This window comes from Podarcis gaigeae, assembly GCF_964106915.1.
Source record: "Podarcis gaigeae genome assembly, chromosome: 12".
Taxonomy (NCBI): domain Eukaryota; kingdom Metazoa; phylum Chordata; class Lepidosauria; order Squamata; family Lacertidae; genus Podarcis; species Podarcis gaigeae.
This window is the reverse complement of record NC_139688.1, coordinates 20,380,436-20,397,050: the sequence shown is the minus strand read 5'-3', so window position 1 is coordinate 20,397,050 and position 16,615 is coordinate 20,380,436. Positions and strand designations below refer to the sequence as shown.

The 16,615-nt window shown below is 44.9% G+C and overlaps 1 protein-coding gene and 1 long non-coding RNA gene across 9 annotated transcripts in view; one reads left to right on the top strand and one right to left on the bottom strand.

Moving 5' to 3' along the window:
- Positions 1-16,615, bottom strand: part of LOC310828145 — a 582,793-nt gene that overhangs the window by 430,212 nt on the left and 135,966 nt on the right. The window lies entirely within an intron of this gene.
- The window catches only part of JCAD (junctional cadherin 5 associated), a 68,636-nt gene that overhangs the window by 33,056 nt on the left and 18,965 nt on the right, over positions 1-16,615 (top strand). The window contains exon 1 of one of the 8 annotated variants that reach the window (XM_083704627.1): positions 2,762-3,049. The exons of 5 other annotated variants lie outside the window; for them this stretch is intronic. The gene's annotated coding sequence lies outside the window, so the exon portion shown is untranslated. Of the gene's footprint in view, positions 1-2,761; positions 3,050-7,391; positions 7,615-16,615 lie in introns of those variants that run through there. 2 more of the 8 variants (XM_083704634.1, XM_083704633.1) reach the window with 2 other exon arrangements.

Sequence of the window (16,615 nt, the reverse complement as noted above, 5' to 3'; positions counted from 1 at the left end):
GGGGAAGAAATAGGGAGTGGGCTCTGTCTTCTAAAAGCAGAGGAAAATCACTGACCCTGGTCAAGCAAAGCTGAGGATGGGGCAACATCTGCCAATCTAGGTGCCTGTGCTTTGGGGAATAATCACTTGCAGCCAGGCCTTGATCCCACTGAAGACAACAGTATCACCCATCTTGGTTTTCAACAGACACACCACTTCACTTACCACAACATGACTCATCAAAAGTAATATGTGATAAGGGGACACAATGTGAAGGGGAGATACAGTTTAATCTCTCATCATCTCACACCATAAAAAACACAGACTGAAGCTTCCATGCATAAGCGAAGTGGTGTATGCTTTCCCCAATAGGCCGCTGCTGCCATTCTCCAGAGCATTCCTTTATTAGGGAATTATCTTAGATTTTAGCTCCCCTTGTAAGAGTAAATAATGGCCATCCATCCCATTTTTCCACAGACAGCTTTGCCCCTTCTCCCGTTCTTCTGCTTGCCGGGAAGGTTTGCTACCCTTCCTTGTTATTGTCACATTCACACATGACATTTAAAACCCTCTTATACTAGTGAAACAGTCATCACTTCCCCCCAAGAATGCAGGAAACTGTTGCTTTTAAAGGGTGCTGAGAGTTGTTAGGAGGCTCAAACATCACCTGGCATGGTGGGGAAAGTTTCACCTAATAATTTTCTGTGTCACACTCTTGTTAAATGACAAAAAAATGAATCAGTCTAAAAAATGTAATGCTTTATATTAACACCCAACATGTTTGACCTTCCAGTTGAACCCTAATCCCCAGATTCCCAGCTTTCATTTTTCAGAATGAGTAAGTTAATTGCATTTGTAGAACCTGAGATACGCAACAAAATGTACAGGTGTTATTCTTTGCAAAAAAAAAGTTGCTCCCTCCTTTCAGTGTTTTTCTTTGCCTCCTGCCCCACAGTGACAATAATTCCTGTGGATGCCTGTATTCCTCTCCTGGTACAAGTATTATGCTTTCTTCTTGAACAAATAACTCTTCTATGCATTTTGAATGAAGCAAAGTCAGTGTGCCTCAGCTGACAGGGACCCTGAAGAACATGGTTCTTGCTCTGCATAGATAAGACAAGTGCAAGGTGGAAGGATGAACTCCGTTCATAGGAAATGAATCCATAATAAGCAGGATATAAAAAGATATGGGGAAACATGCGACCACAGTAGGAAGGGATGGAGCGGTGCACTTCTCTTTCCAACAGTGGCCATGCAGATGCTTTAAGGGAGCTGTGAATCATGGTCTGAAGCAACATCCCCCCCCCCCTTAGTCTGAAGTGGTAAAACCTGGACACAGGTTTACCAAGTCAATGGTTACATAGTCATGGTGTCTTCATATAGCATTAAAACGGGGGGGGGGGGAGGAACAGTCCCAGGATTTCCCTCCCTGAGCAAGAGCGACTTCATCTACTGAAGTACCTGGGTAATCAACAGGCTCCCCTTGCTGTGACAAGTAAATGAGATGATAGTGAGACTTCAAGTTTGTTTGTGACTCATCATCCAGAGTCCTGCCTCTTTTGGGATGATATTGTTGCCCATATAGTGGCAAAAGCAGCATCAGCGCTGTGCAGAGTGTGAATATTTCAAGTGGGCCGGGGCGGGGGGTTACCTTAATTTTTCATGGCATACATTTTGGAACAAGGATTCTCAAGCTGTGTCCCGTAAGAGGTGTGGGAGGGAGGCTCTTATGGCACATGGCCTGAGAATCTCTGTTCTAGAGAAGTGGGAGAAACCCCTGAGGAAGTTTACTGATATTATCAAAAGTTCTTTTGCTGCACAATCCTTTGCTTGGTGGCACTGGAAGCTGCCTGAGATTGAGTTTACCGATTTTAGTACCCTAGCAGTGGCTCTCCGGGGTTTCAGATGGGGGTCTCTCTCCCAGTCCTCCCCGGAGATGAAAGGGATTGAACATAATGCACTGTAGCCTGCACCACTGAGTCATGGCCCTCCCTTTGGCTTCTTGCTCAGAAGTAATTCCCACTGTGTTCTGTAGAATTTGCCCCTAGGACTAGGTCAGGACCTGGCAGGTAAAGGTAAAGGTATCCTTGCCTGTACGGGCCAGTCGTGTCCAACTCTAGGGTTGTGCACCCATCTCACTTAAATTCAAATCCCAGCTATGTTGGGGACCTTGGAGAGCAGTCATGACTTTCAGCCTAGCCCTACCCCACAGGGTTGTTGTGAGGATGAAATGTGGAGGAAGAGAACTATGCATGCCACCTAGAGCAGCTCTTTGGAAGAAAGGTGAGCTCTAAGTGTAGTCATAAGAAGATTGTGTGTCCTTTCTGAGGATGCTAGTGGGTATGGAGGGTTGAGAGGGGTGTGTGAGCATGTGTAGAAACTAGACTGCTGTACAGTGGTAAAATTTACATGTGTAAATGTACAAGTGTGCCTCTGGCCCCGCTGACCGCCAGCTTGTGGCCCGCAGGAAAGTTACCCAGAAGAAGACAGTGCTGCTCTCGAATTGAAATACGTTCCTCACCTCTAGCTGGACCACCAAAAACCTGACCAAGCTGTCACCGAAAGTTTATGTGTCTTATCCCTGCTAAACAACAAGGATGCAACTTTCCAAAGATTTCATGGTGTGTTTTGTTTTTTTGTTTAAAAGCCACGGTGATGTCTTTGTGGCTCTGTGTGTGTGTGTTGACATCCAGTGCGCTGAGAGAATGCTACCGCCCGGCTCTGTGGGTTTGCCAAAGAAGCTGCTTTCCTTTTTCAAGCCGAAGCGAACTTAAGGAAGCCCACAAGGTGTTCAGGAAGAAGGAGGAGGCGGAGGCGGAGGCGGCTTGCAGAACTTGCAGGGAGAGCTGCTCGCTCCCTTCAAAGCCAGCCGAGCGCTGGAGAGGAGAGGAAGGGAAGGGAAGAGGGGCGAGGCATCTCTCTCTCTCTCTCTCTCTCTCTCTCTCTCTCTCTCTCTCTCTCTCTCTCTCTCTCCACCCGGCCTGCTCCCTCCGCACCGCTCCCCCCTTGCGGGGCTCCGTCCCGAGCGCAGAGCGCACCGAGGCCACCATGGGGGCGGATGAGCCCCAGGGTAAGTCGCCGGCCGGCCGAGCGGCTGCTTTTCTCTCTCTCTCCCGTCCATCACCTCCTCTGGACTATTGCGGTGCCTTGTGGTGGAAATCTGCCTCGGGGGAAGAGAAGAGACCTCTCCCCCCCCCCCCCATCTCCGACCTCCTTTTCCAAGCCGGCCTGGCTGTCACGTAGCCGTGCGATTCTAGACTGGGGCGCTTCAAAAGTTTCGGCCGTCGTTCCCCAGCCGATTTTTGTGTTTGGGGTGGGGGGCGGGTGTCGTTTCCGCCTGCCTTTCCCTTCTCGCCATCTCTCCCCCCTCCCTCTATGGAGATATACGGAGGGTGCGGTCGCCGACTGCACGTGCTGGCAGCCAGGACGGTGGTAGCCCGGCAGATCTCGGCGCGGCGCTGCCCGGGCTGGGCTGGAAGGGTGCGGAGTAGGGGATAGGAATAACAACTCCGCTCAAATCTGGAGGCCAGATACTCTCTTCTCACGCTCTGCAATGTAGTTGGTGGAGTGTCTCACTCAGAGTTTTATTTGTGTGTGTTTGGGGAGCGAGATTATCTAATTGTTGCCCCATTTCACTCCCCCCCCCACTTTTGGGGGAAGGAGGGTAGAATTAAAGCGGTGGATTTGCACCTGAGAAGGTCTTAGCCCTGGAGCAGCTTTCCGCTATCCAGCTGATAAGTAAGGAGGCTTGGTTTGAGCATGTGCAAAGTGCCATTCTTTCCACCACAAAGAGCCCGTCTGCTGGGTGGTTTTGAAGCCTTTGCATCTCTCTCTCCCCCTGGGGGTGGGGGGCACGAAATGTACTTCTGCATCTTATCTACCTGCTCCCTCTCCTTCAGTTTGTGGGAGAAGCACATAGAAATCTTAGATGATTTTAAGTTTACCTCCCACACCCTTCCAGGAATCAGGGCTGCCCTCCACCCCTCCCTCCATTTCATTCTCACAACAACCCTGTGAGGTAGACAGTGTGTGTCACCCAGGGAGCTTCTTGCCTGAGTGGAGATTTGAACAGTGGTTCCCCGCTGCACATCCCACACTTAACATTAAGCCACACCAGTGGAATGAAAGGAAATCCCTGAGAAGTTTTGGTGCGTTTCCATTTTACACAGGGCTGGATTTAGGGTTAGACAGCTTAACTGAGCGGCGCCCTGCTTGGAAGGCAATGGATGCCATGGACTAGCTGCTTGGCTATAGTAACTCAGTACAGAAACAATAGCATTTCTATATGGTCTGAAGAAATGCAGATTTGCAGATCTGAGCACGGACATTCCTTGTCTTACAGGACAAGAGGAAAATTATGCCTGCAAATTGTGTGATGAAATGGGCTATCAGTGCAATAATGAAAAAGGGTGTTCCAGGCTTGAACTTGGTGCCCTCCAGCCTGCAGGCTGAAGTTGTAGTCCAAAAAATTGGGTAAATGGAGAATCATTGGGCTCTGAAGAAGATTGTTTTCTAAATGCATATTAAATGTCAGTTTCTGAGCACCACTCTGAGATTCCCTGCCCCTGTTTGTTTTATGTGTAAGTTGAATCTTCCATGGAGATCAGGTGTGCTGAAAGAATGCAGTCCATTCTCCCAAATAACAAGTACCTAGCAAATGTCAATCTTGTTACAATTCAGAAACAAAACGTTTTCACCTATGGCAAAAAGGGGAGCTTTTATATGAGTGAAAATGTTTTGTTTCTCAATGTTTATATCTAAATGGTTAAGATATTTGTCATACTGAACAGTGATTTAAAATTGAGGACTTGAGTCAGAATTTGCAAGGACTCCTCTAGATCCTAATTAAAGGCTCAGATTGAAAAGTGCAAAGTCAGAATGAAGGAGAGTGCCTCTGACCATATGCAGAGTGGCCTCTCCTGGACTCTTATCTACAAGTAAGTGTAGCCAGCTCATAAGCAGCAGGTAAAAGAGGGCAAAGCTTTTTATCTGGTTGAATGCTGACACCATTTTCTGTACTCTGTTTTAAGTGTAAAGAAATAAAATGAGAAAGGAGAAAAAAGTAAGATGCAGTTTGCTTTCCTTTAGCAAATTACATAAATGTTTGACGTACCCCATCCACCTGGCCATGCAGTCTGCATGTGCCTTCAGACCATTGGCCCATCTTGCTTGTCTGTATTGTCTGGCAGCAGCTCTCCCAGGGAAATTCCCAGCCCTACCTGGAGAAACCAGGGATTGAACCTGGGACCTTCTGCTGAGTTAAGCCTCTTTCCCATCACTAATATAGTTTATAGACGCCATGTAATATACCCAGCCCCCTTTCTCAAAGTTTTGGATTAGTTCGTGTGCTCCTAAAATCCTCTTGAACTGGGACATGTGATACTTCTGGTGCTCACTGAGTGATAGGCATTAAGTCTTAGGGATCTAACACTTAAAGCATGCAAAATTCTCTGCCAGGATCCTGCTGCCTTTGTATCCCTGGGGTGTTTATTGTTCCCCAGCTAAAGCTCTGTCCAGAGCTATACACTATAAATATATTGAAATAAATGCTTGTTGAAGACTGCAGTGAACTCCAGGTCTCCCATTCTCTGCACCGGTCTTCCAAGATGTAATCAATTTCAGCCATAAAATGCCACACACTTGTCTGCTATTTTAGGCGCATTTAGTTTACAATAGTCAGCAATGTTGACACAGTCAGCTTTAGTTGAAAAAAAAATCCAGCTTTGAACAAGTATAGGTAGGGTTTTAAAACTTCATAGCCTACGGAAAGAGTTTAATGAAAAGTATGGTTCCTTCAGTAAATGCTGTAAGTTGGTTTGGGGTGGACTGCGGGGGGCGTTGTTTCATTATCATTTAATAACCCCCTTTAAGACTGTGTTCATTTCTGGGTCAGTCTTGGACAAATTGGCGCAGAAAGATACACCTCATTCTACCCCAAGACTTGGTGATGGGAATGAGTGGGAGGTTCTTCATGTTGCAGATTGCAAGCATATGGGGCATTAATCCAGAGCAGGCCCACAATGTGGGGGGCAAAAGGGTTCAAGCCCCCCTGCCCCACAGGCATAGATCCCAATCTTGCTTGCCTTCCTGTGCCTTTAGTTTGTTGCTTAAAAGCTATTCCTGCAGTTGCTAATTGTGCAGATGTTGCCAATAGTGGATGGAGTGGTGGGGCAGGGGGAGGTTAGAGCAGTGCAAACAGACAGACCAGTAAGAGCATCTGATGGGCTCTGCTGGTGCATTTGCACCATGCCCGCCTACCCGCCCCCTCTTTTCCCTAGTGACTTGGCTGTCAGGCTGTTAGGTCAGCCCTGCCCCAACACCACATCATCAGCTGTTGGACTCCAACTGGACATCAGACCCAGGCAAAAAAGGCAATGGTCAAGGTTGGTTGAAGTTGTATATAACAATATCCGGAGGGCACAGGCCCTTGCATGGGACCTGAAGCTCTTCTAGTCTTTGACAAGTTGTGCTGTGCTTAATTTGCTCCCAAGGTGGTCTGTGATAAACTGATCCAAGAGTGGATGCAATTTGCATGCCACCCAGTGTGCCAATCAACCCCTAGATTTGCATACCATGTGACATGCTACCAGTGACAGTAGTGGGTGAGGAGGAAATAACTCTATATTCCAGAAATAACACTGCAAAGAGTGCCTTGATCCCTTAGACCACTCTTCCGTAATTGCTTGCTTATTTCGGAGTAGCCAACGAGACGAAAGCAATTTGAGGATCACCACTTTATCCTCTCTCCATTTTTGACAGATTACAGTGGTATATTGTATTGTACACAATTAGACTTGTCTCTCATGATCTAAGGAACACAATGGGGGGAGTAAACAAAGGACTTCTTGTTTGATGAAGAGGAAAGCAAATAATCTTTGCTAAACTGTGCTTAATTATGGTGAGATCGTTGAACAAATACTTTTTTTGGACTGTGTCAAAGCAGCCACCTGCACAAATGCAAGCCTCATTTTGGCCAGAGTATATTTATCTTCGGGGTGATGGTTTCTGAAGTTCTTGGGAGAGGTGACCTGCTCATTGTGAAATGTGGCCTGAGTCTTCCATGTTAACGGATTTGGCTGGAGTCCACCCTAATTAACTTTGAGCTGGAGTGCATGTGTGTTTGATGGAGGGGAATACAGCACAGCATGCAATCATGGCTGTGTTTAAACTTTTCCTTTTCTGAACTCTCTCAACTCACCGAGAGCTGCACCTCCAAAGTCCTTTGGGCCTTTTAGCAAAGCCATGTATTTGGGTTTTAACAGATGTTGTTTTCCACTCCTTTCGTGGAAAAGGTTATCTTGCTGGCTATTGTGCATTGTTCCAAGGGCCCATGGCCTGGCAGTGGAATGCTGGGGGAAGCTTGCTCACTTCCAGCTACAAAGGAAAGTGCAAGTCTTCAGCGGCCTCAGTGAACTCTGTAGGATCTAACTGTAGATGACTGTGCATGGGATCTATTAACATGCATGGGAGGCCTGGCCAAGTTTGTCTCGAGAGCACCGTTGTAGAAAATTTAACGGAACAGTAATCATTATAATAACAGATGCTGAAAGATGGCTGCATAAGGTGCATAAGTTTTTGACTTCTGGAGCAACTGGTGGTTCACAGCATCCATACGTACCTAGCATACACTTACAGGTCAGTCTCTCACCAATGGCTTGGCACCTTGATTTCTATCATAGTGGCTTTCCAAAAGTTGCAGCTGATCTTTCCGGGGAGCACAGATAGCTGAAGGGAGGAGGACTAGGGTGGCAGACTTTGCTTAATTGAACTTGATCCAAGCCTAACAATTTTTGCATGTGGTATAGTTTCCATTTTATTAGATGCATGGAGGGCTGTCCTCAGTAGGCAGGCATATATCTTCATGGGTGCAGAGGAAAAGAAATGGCATGCAGCCCCGTTAGCTGGCAATGAAATGCAAAAAGTACAGCCTGAAATTCATGCCTTAAAGGTATGCAAACTTGAACCATTCAGGTGAAAGGAAAGTAACATGGATTTCAGTCATCCCAACTAGACCTGGTACAGGAGTCCTTGTCTTCCTTTACTTGTGGTCATCCTCTTTTTCTCATAATGCTCTTTTTTTAATAAAAAAAAGGAAAGGAAAGGAAAGGAGACAAAGCTAAATCCTAGGTGACATGAGCTGTCGGAAAAGCTATCGGAAAAGAGCTGTCAGAACAGGTTGATCACTTTGATTGTATTATGAAGCAAACCTTGTACCCCTTTTCCGGGGTTTTTGCTATTTGTTCTTGATGACTGCAGTTTGTTGGGGATGGGAATTTCACCTCCCACCAGAACTGTCAGGGACGGGAATCAGGTTTAACTCCAACCATAATTTCAGTAGTTGCAGCTCTTTGTTTTGTTTTCATTTCAGTTGGGAAGGGGCATTCTGGTACTGCTCTTTTGGGGCACTATGATGATAAGAGCAGAAACCACTCTACACTCTTGTTACTGGGAAGGTGTGTAGGGGGGGGCAGCTCATTCCTACTGATGGGGATCCCATAGGTTACTGCAATTTGTCTCTATGTACAGAATGAGCCAAGATGCAAAAGGCAAGCCTGCACATTCTTCACCTGTCACAATGATGGTAGGGCTGGTCTAAGTCAAGGTGCCTTGTATCAAAGGCCAGCCAAGTGATTGCTCCCTTTATAACTCTGTAGAGAAATATTGGTATCTAATAGGCAACTATTTGGAACTTTTATTTGCAAAACAAGGTATAAATATTCTAATGCAGGGTTTCCCAAACTTGAGTCTCCAGCTGTTGTTGGACTACAACTCCCATCATCCCTAGCTTCTGATAGTTGGCCTGGCCTCTCAGTTGATGAGGGTGGGGAACTGGTGGCCCTTCAGGTGTTGTTTGACTTCAATTCCCATCATCCCCAGTCAGCACAGCTAATGGACAAGGATGATGGAAGTTTGGTTCAACAACATCTGAAAGTTCATGAGTTGAAGTTCCTGCTCCCTTGGTCATAGAGGCGTGGCATCAGCCCCATGAGAAGAGTTTGGATAGGACCCTGAAATTAGCCAGGCCTTCACTGTGGGTAAACTGAAATTTCTCTGAATGATGGAGTTACCCTGAAACAACAATAGTCCTATTCACACATTGTGATGAACAAAGAGGTGACCGGGGTGGAAGGATTATCCACATTCACACATTCAGCTGAGCATGTATTTTTATTTATTTGAAATATTCATAGGCGGCCTTTCAGAGCAAAACAAGCTCATCTGCATGCAGCTGTGTGTGCACATCGCTCTTTCCAGCTTTTGTTGGTGTTCACACATAGGTTACATGCAGATGTTAAGCAAAATGCATGAAGGTTTGGAGTGGAGTGGGGGGTCAGCATGTTCAGTCCTGTTCCTCTTCCACTCACCTCAAATACAACTTAACAGGGTTATCTCTCTGCAATAACAAGATAAACAGCTGGCGGGACATGTGGAATTCACTACAGAGGTGAAAAGATGAATATTGCATCATTATTATTTCTTAAATTTCTGACCCACCCTTCCTCTCCAAAGGGCGGCAGACAACGAAGTAGCAAAACAATACTGCTAAAAATAAAATGAAAACTTATTTAGGACATCTAAAAATATTAAGAGCATCTAATTTTTTTTTGAAAAGGTCACATACCCTCATAGCTAATAATTTCACGGTTGCTGGGAACATTGTCTATCTTTAAGCCATCAAGTGAGCAGAATTGTTAAAATTCTTCCTGAATGTTGTTAATGAGGACATTCCCACCCAGAACGAGTAGGCCCTTTCATGGGTCAACAGCAGCTGGGCAGCCGTGAAACCAACATTTGGGGGGTGGAATCTAATGAATGGTGAAATTGTCCATCAGCCTTTGCCTAGAGCCAGGTTGATGTTTTGTATATTTAGTTAAGGCATTCTGAAGTGTACCATAAGTAAGCATCCAAATAAGGACAGTGGTACCTCAGTTTAAGAACAGTCCGGTTTAAGAACAATTTGGTTTACAAACTTCACAAAACCAGAAATAGTGTCTTGGTTTGAGAACTTTACCTCGATCTAAGAATGGAATCTGAACTGTGGAAGGGCACCAGTGGTGGGAGGCCTCATTAGGGAAAGCACACCTCAGTTTAAGAACGGTTTTGGTTTAAGAACAGACTTCTGGAACGGGTTAAGTTCGTAAACCGAGGTATCGTACCACTGTACAGCAAATAAGTATTTTGGTAACTTTCTAACCATAAACCTGTGATCATTTCTGTTGCTGATACAAATGTGTCACAAACAAATTCATTTCAGTAGCTTTGTGGCATTAATTTAAGTCAGCTTGACAAAAAAATTTCCCCAAGCCATCCTAAAGGTCTTGTAAATTGTCCCAGAAGACAGGGCAAGGAAGCAGGCAGAGCATTTGGGTCTTTAACTCTTCGCTCAGTGGGTAGTCTGTCTGTATCCTAATCAACAAATCCCTTTAAAACAAGTGTTTCCCAAGCTTTGGTCTCTAGCTGTTTTTGGACTGCAATTCCCATCACCCCTGACTACTGATCTTGCTAGCTAGGGATGATGGGAGTAGTAGTCCAAAAACAGCTTGAGAGGTGTCTTCAGTTATGCCCTCCCACTTAACTCCCACACTGAATGTACTATTTTGCGTTGTAGATGTGTGTGTTCCTTTTGATCGTGGAGCCCAAATTTTATAACCCGTGTTGCTTGTCATACAAACGCCTTGATGGGATTCTTCGTTAAAACATTTCTTCTCACTCAGTGACCAAATGCAGTTCATGCGAAGGATTATTTGGGGGGGGCGGGGGAGAGGGATGGTTTGATATAGTCTTCCTTGTAATTCCCAAGATCTTACAAGTTAGGTGGCAACTGTAATCAATATGAAAGAATAGCCTGTTTGGGTTAGTGGATTTTCTTGGGGTAGGTGGGAGGTATTGACACTATATTTCCACACCAACATACACCTCAAACGTGTGCATTGAAGACTGCGAAATAGGAGTTGTGCCTGGAGGAAATGTACACTCTGCCGTGCCAAATAACTAAAGGAGGCTGTGACATCTCTCTGGAATGCCAGTGAGCACTGCTTAAGCCTCCCTGCTCTTTTTCTCCCTCCCCCCCTCCACCACCAAGAACAAACTTGGCATGTTCTCTTTGGAGGACCTTGTCCGGTACTAAAGGTAAAGGTAAAGGTACCCCTGCCCGTACGGGCCAGTCTTGCCAGACTCTGGGGTTGTGCGCCCATCTCACTCAAGAGGCCAGGGGCCAGCGCTGTCCGGAGACACTTCCGGGTCACGTGGCCAGCGTGACATCGCTGCTCTGGCGAGCCAGAGCCGCACACGGAAACGCTGTTTACCTTCCCGCTGGTAAGCGGTCCCTATTTATCTACTTGCACTTTGATGTGCTTTCGAACTGCTAGGTTGGCAGGCTCTGGGACCGAGCAGCGGGAGCGCACCCCGCCGCAGGGATTGGAACTGCCGACCTTTCGATCGGCAAGTCCTAGGCGCTGAGGCTTTAACCCACAGCGCCACCTGCGTCCCTGTCCGGTACTAGGTGTCATTAAAAACCAGCAGAATTTATTTTGATGCTGCTGTTCTTTTGTTTTCAGAACTGCTAGAGGTGGATCAGAAGGAATAAAACATTTCTGTCTGAAGTTCTTTCTTGAGTTGATTCTTTGAGTGGGGAAAGAGGTCTGTTCCCTGTACTTTGATAGGTTTAATTCATGAGATGACATGGAGGGATGGGGAAGGAAGGAGAAGGCTGTCAAGAAAGATGAGCCTCGGGGGTGCAGGGAAAGATGATTTAGGGGGATGCACAGGGGATAGAGAGGGGAGATCATTCTGTTGTGCAAGCACAAATTCTGGTGGGAGCCAGTGTGGTGCAGTGGTTAGAGTGACAGACTAGGAGCTGGGAGACCAGGGTTCAAATCTCCAAGCTCTTGGGGTGACCTTGGGCCAGTCACTGCCTCTCAGCCTACTTTATATGTTGTTGTGGGGATTAAATGTGGAGGGAGAGAACCCTGTATGCCACCTTGAGCTCCTTGGGGGAAAAGGTGGGATCTAAATGTCAGAGACCAAAATGGGCAGAGCAATGGCCAAACTGTTTTTGCAGGTTTTAAAAGCAATTTGAAAACCTGTTTTACCAGCAGGAAAAACAAAATGAGTGTTCACACCACACAAGCCGCATCTTTCTGTTGTGAAGTTCACAACACTCTTGTGAAACTCTTAAAAACCCACATGTGCACAACAACCCTGTCACCAGCCTTACTTTTCTTAACAGGCATTTACTCAAGGCAGGGATTATTATGAAGATAATGAAATAAAGCCAACGTCTGAACTGGATATGCAACAACTGGGAAAAGGTCCAGCTTTGCAAGGAGGCAGAGCCAAAGATTTGGCGCTACTTTCCTTGTGTGAGCTGTGCCATCTCTGCAGCGTCTGGAATGCTTGGCTTACAAATGTGAATAATATGACAGTCCTGTTCTCATGCTTACAATATAAAATACATGGCATAGGAGGAGAAGGGATCAGGAGGGAGGAGGAAATGAGCAATGTTTCTTAGTTACTGAATTATTGCAATGGCTAGCTGGAATTGAAATATTTCAAGGAGAGGAGGAGTAACAGTGTTGGGTAGAACTGCTGGAAGGATTTCCAAAAGGATATCTGCTAAGGAACTCTTGATTTCTTTTAAAATCTCATATTTATCTATTACATCCTCACAAGAACCCTGTGAGGTAGCTTGGGTTAAGAGATGGAGACTTGCCCAAAATCATCCAATGAGCTTTGTGGCTGAGTGGAGATTTGAACCCTGGTCTCCAAGTTCCTGTTCTGACACTCTAACCACTACATCACACCAATGATAAAGCCCTTGGTTTTTTCTCTCTACCTGATGGGTCTTATTACTCACCTCATGACTGTTGCATGGCTTACTATTGCATGACTCTAAATGCAGAGAGAAATGTTTGAGATTTGAGATGCTGGGACTTAACATTAAGGGAGAAACTGACAGCCCATGTCCAAGAGAGCCGAACAGACAATAAAGTCTACTTTTGAATCAACCTGGCATAGTTTTACTTAGTATTCAACATCCATAGAACACATGGTTATAGGCAGTGCTTTTTTTCTTTAAAAATGTTTAGGGGTACTCTCATTTTCCTACTATTGAAATACTGCCCCGCAATGAGGCCAAAAAATGTTTAGGGGTATGTGTCCCCCTGCGTCTCCCCTGAAAAAAGCACTGGTTAAAGGCTTCTGGGAACACAGGGCAACTTGTGGATTGAAACTTTGCTTTAAAAGCTGAAATGACTTAAAAGTTAAATGTAATTAAATAGACATTTGGTGCTTGGGAGGAGAGAGTTCTTGAATATTGACTGTTGTACAGAAGGTGGTTTGGTTTTTTTAAAAAGAGCATGGAATCTGGGGATAAAAGAAAGAAAGATGGAGGGACCCCTCCCCCCCAAAAAACCACACCATGTTCTGTAATGTTGGAGACTGATGTGCTTTCTTTATCGCCATCAAAGGAGCTTCAGTAGTTATCTTGGCAGCTGCGAGCTGGTCTCTGCCAGGGCTGTGTCCTGATGGCTATCTGTGATTCAGCACCACCCATCTACTCAAGAATCCACTGGTCACCTCAGGTTGACTTCATCTGACTGTGCTAGTTACTTCTCTCTCTCTCTCTCTCTCTCTCTCTCTCTCTCTCTCTCTCTCGTGTGTGTGTGTGTGTGTGTGTGTAGCACATCATTCATGATTGTAACAACCATAAGCCATGGCTTTTTCTTTAAGGAGGAGACCCCCCCCACCTCAAACTGTTGTTAAATTGTACTTCTGGCCACAATTGAATGTGTGTTTTGTTTTTCTCCCACATCTTCTCCTCCACCCCCATCCTTTAAATAATATTTTCGTTATCCGTGAAAAACGAGAGGGCGGGGCTTGGGGGATAGATGTTGCATTGTTTTTATTATATTTTCAGTTATTTATGCAACTCCAGGGGCACATCAGCAAAGAACATCCGCGGGTGGTGCCTAATAAATTAAAAGTGTGGTTCTATCGTTCTGAAGAGTACAAGCACATTTGTTTTGTTTGCCTTTTCTCAGAAAAAAAATTAAGTCCATAAACAAGATGTAATTTTATTTATTTATTAAATTTCTATATGGCCCTTCCAAAGGAGCCCAGGATGACATATACAACTTTTAAAAACATTCTTTTGAAGTTTCCTTTACACCAAAACTTATGATAAATGGATTACCACCTCCCGTGTCTTCTGCCAAGGGGCATTATACAGGTTGTCATCTTCATACTCTATTGTTTGTCGCTTTTCACACAATGGAGCAAATGTGTGTATGCATGGAGGAAAGTAAAAGATGAGCCACCATGTCCAGGTAGACAAAATCTTTTAAATAAATAAAAAAGTCATGCTGAGGTTTCATTGATGATGAGACTGCAATTAGTCACTGCTAACTTGTCATATTGAGACAAATATGACTAACTTTTACCTGGATTTGGGCCATATTTTTTTCTAAAGTAAAAGCTGAGGGTCTCAAAATGCCAAATTATAAAGGCTGTGCTCTTTCAGTTCTCAAAATATAGGCAATTCCATTCTTTGTAGCATTGTGGGTCGGAAGAACACCACCCAGGAGAACCCAGCATCTACCCTAACATCTCTCCTCTTGTCTCGATTTTTGTCTAGATATGTGTTACACACTGTCCTCTTCCCCCTGCCCCCTGAAATCTCTTCTGTGGATTAGCAACTTCCATTTAGATTGTGTGAATGTGTGGCTTTACAGACATTGCTGAACTCCCAGCTCCCATCAGTCCAGCCAGCATAGCCAGTGGTCGGGGGTAGTTGAACCTGGAGTCCATCACTGCCTGGTGGGCTAACAGCAGGCATAGGCAAACTCGGCCCTCCAGATGTTTTGAGACTACAATTCCCATCATCCCTGACCACTGGTCCTGTTAGCTAGGGATGATGGGAGTTGTAGTCCCAAAACATCTGGAGGGCCAAGTTTGCCTATGCCTGGGCTACAGGTTCCCCACCAGGCTTGATTCAGATAATAAATGTTCAGACATTTTTTTGTTGTGCGAAAACCGCCTTGAGAGAAACAGCAATGTGTTGAGATGAACAGGCAAGCAAGGAAATTTGGCACCGGAGAACGACGTGTTGTTTTCTTTGACATTCCCCTCCAGGCATCTTTTTCTTCTTTTTGCTCACTTATTAGAGAGATAGGAACTTAGGAGAACGGCCTGAGCTGAGTGCCTGCCTGTAGCACTTCTGCATCAAATGACATTCCTGTTAGCCCTCATTATGGCCTTAATCTGGGGGAAGGCATGAGAGTGATTCCTCTTCTTTGAAACAAGTCATCTTAGTGAGTTGCAGGAGAAGGGGGGGGGGGAATCAGTAGGATGAGGGTGATCTCATTGCTTCCTCTCTTTTCTGCAACGGCTGGGTGAGGAAGTCCTTTTTAAAATATAAGCATGTCCAGTGTAGCTTGGAGATAGCCAAGGAGGGTCTGGCTCATGTTTCCACAAAACTGCTCTGGCTTAAAGTTTGACAAGTCGGAAACTCTGGGGAGATAGCCAGCATCCTGAGGAAGCGAAATCAGCTCCGAAATCTGTGATGTCATTGGCAAACAAAACAAAGGAGCCCCAGGAAGGTACAATGTTTTCCCAGCCTTTTTAACTCTTGCATCAGATTAGAAAGGCTGCACGTTCAATCTCAGCCAGTTTCTGATGGAAAAGACACTGTTCATTTTCTTGCTTTGTTTGCTGCTCAGTGGGCATTTGCTTTTAATGCGCACTACATTGCCTGCTTGAGATTATAATTATGAGCCCCTCCAGATGTCCCTTTTTTTTTGTGCATTCATGATGATTTGCACCCGTGGTGGTTTTGGGGCAGTTATACGTGTTACAGAAAGCTAACCCCATAACTGCTGTCAATAAAGGCTTAATGGAACTTTGTAAGGTAGAATTTCAAGACCTCAACAGAGGTCCAGAATAGGGAATTAGAATGTACAGCTTAAACAATGGAAAGCGGCTTTATAATTTGTATGGAATGTTCCTTTAGATTTGAGATTGGTCCAGCAAAATTTAATGTTTTTGGTATATTGGACTCCACAACCGTTTGTAAAGACAGCGGTGGGAGGTGTAAAACTGAAAATGCCTCTTTGAGACATATGATTTGGGCTTGTCCAGTGACATATTCTTTTTGGTCTGAACTCATCTGTATCAATTGTGTATTGGCGAAATCCTAAAGGTTTACAGATGTTCATGTACTTTGAAATTTCATTCCTATAAAATGGGGATTAGCAGCAGGACAACAAAAGCCCTTAAAGTTGCTAGGAGACTTTGAGCCTGGAAGGATAAATATCTACTGTCATACAATGATCTGAGGATCTCATTGCCCTGGCCACAGACATCAATTTCATGTGGATATCTATGTGGACATTTGGAGGCCTTACATTAATTGATATATTTAATGGATGTGCTGACAGTTACTGCATCCTTTTTATTTTGTCTTTTTTTTCTTTGTTAAATTTGCAAATTAAAAATTAATTTAAAAAAACCAATTTTCTCACAGGATCGTATCAAGGCAATCCTGCTTTCAATACAGTTTGTGTTTGTAAAGATTTTGGGGCAGGTATACGACTTATTCCTAATCATTGCATGTCCCATAGCTTCATGTTGAAATCCT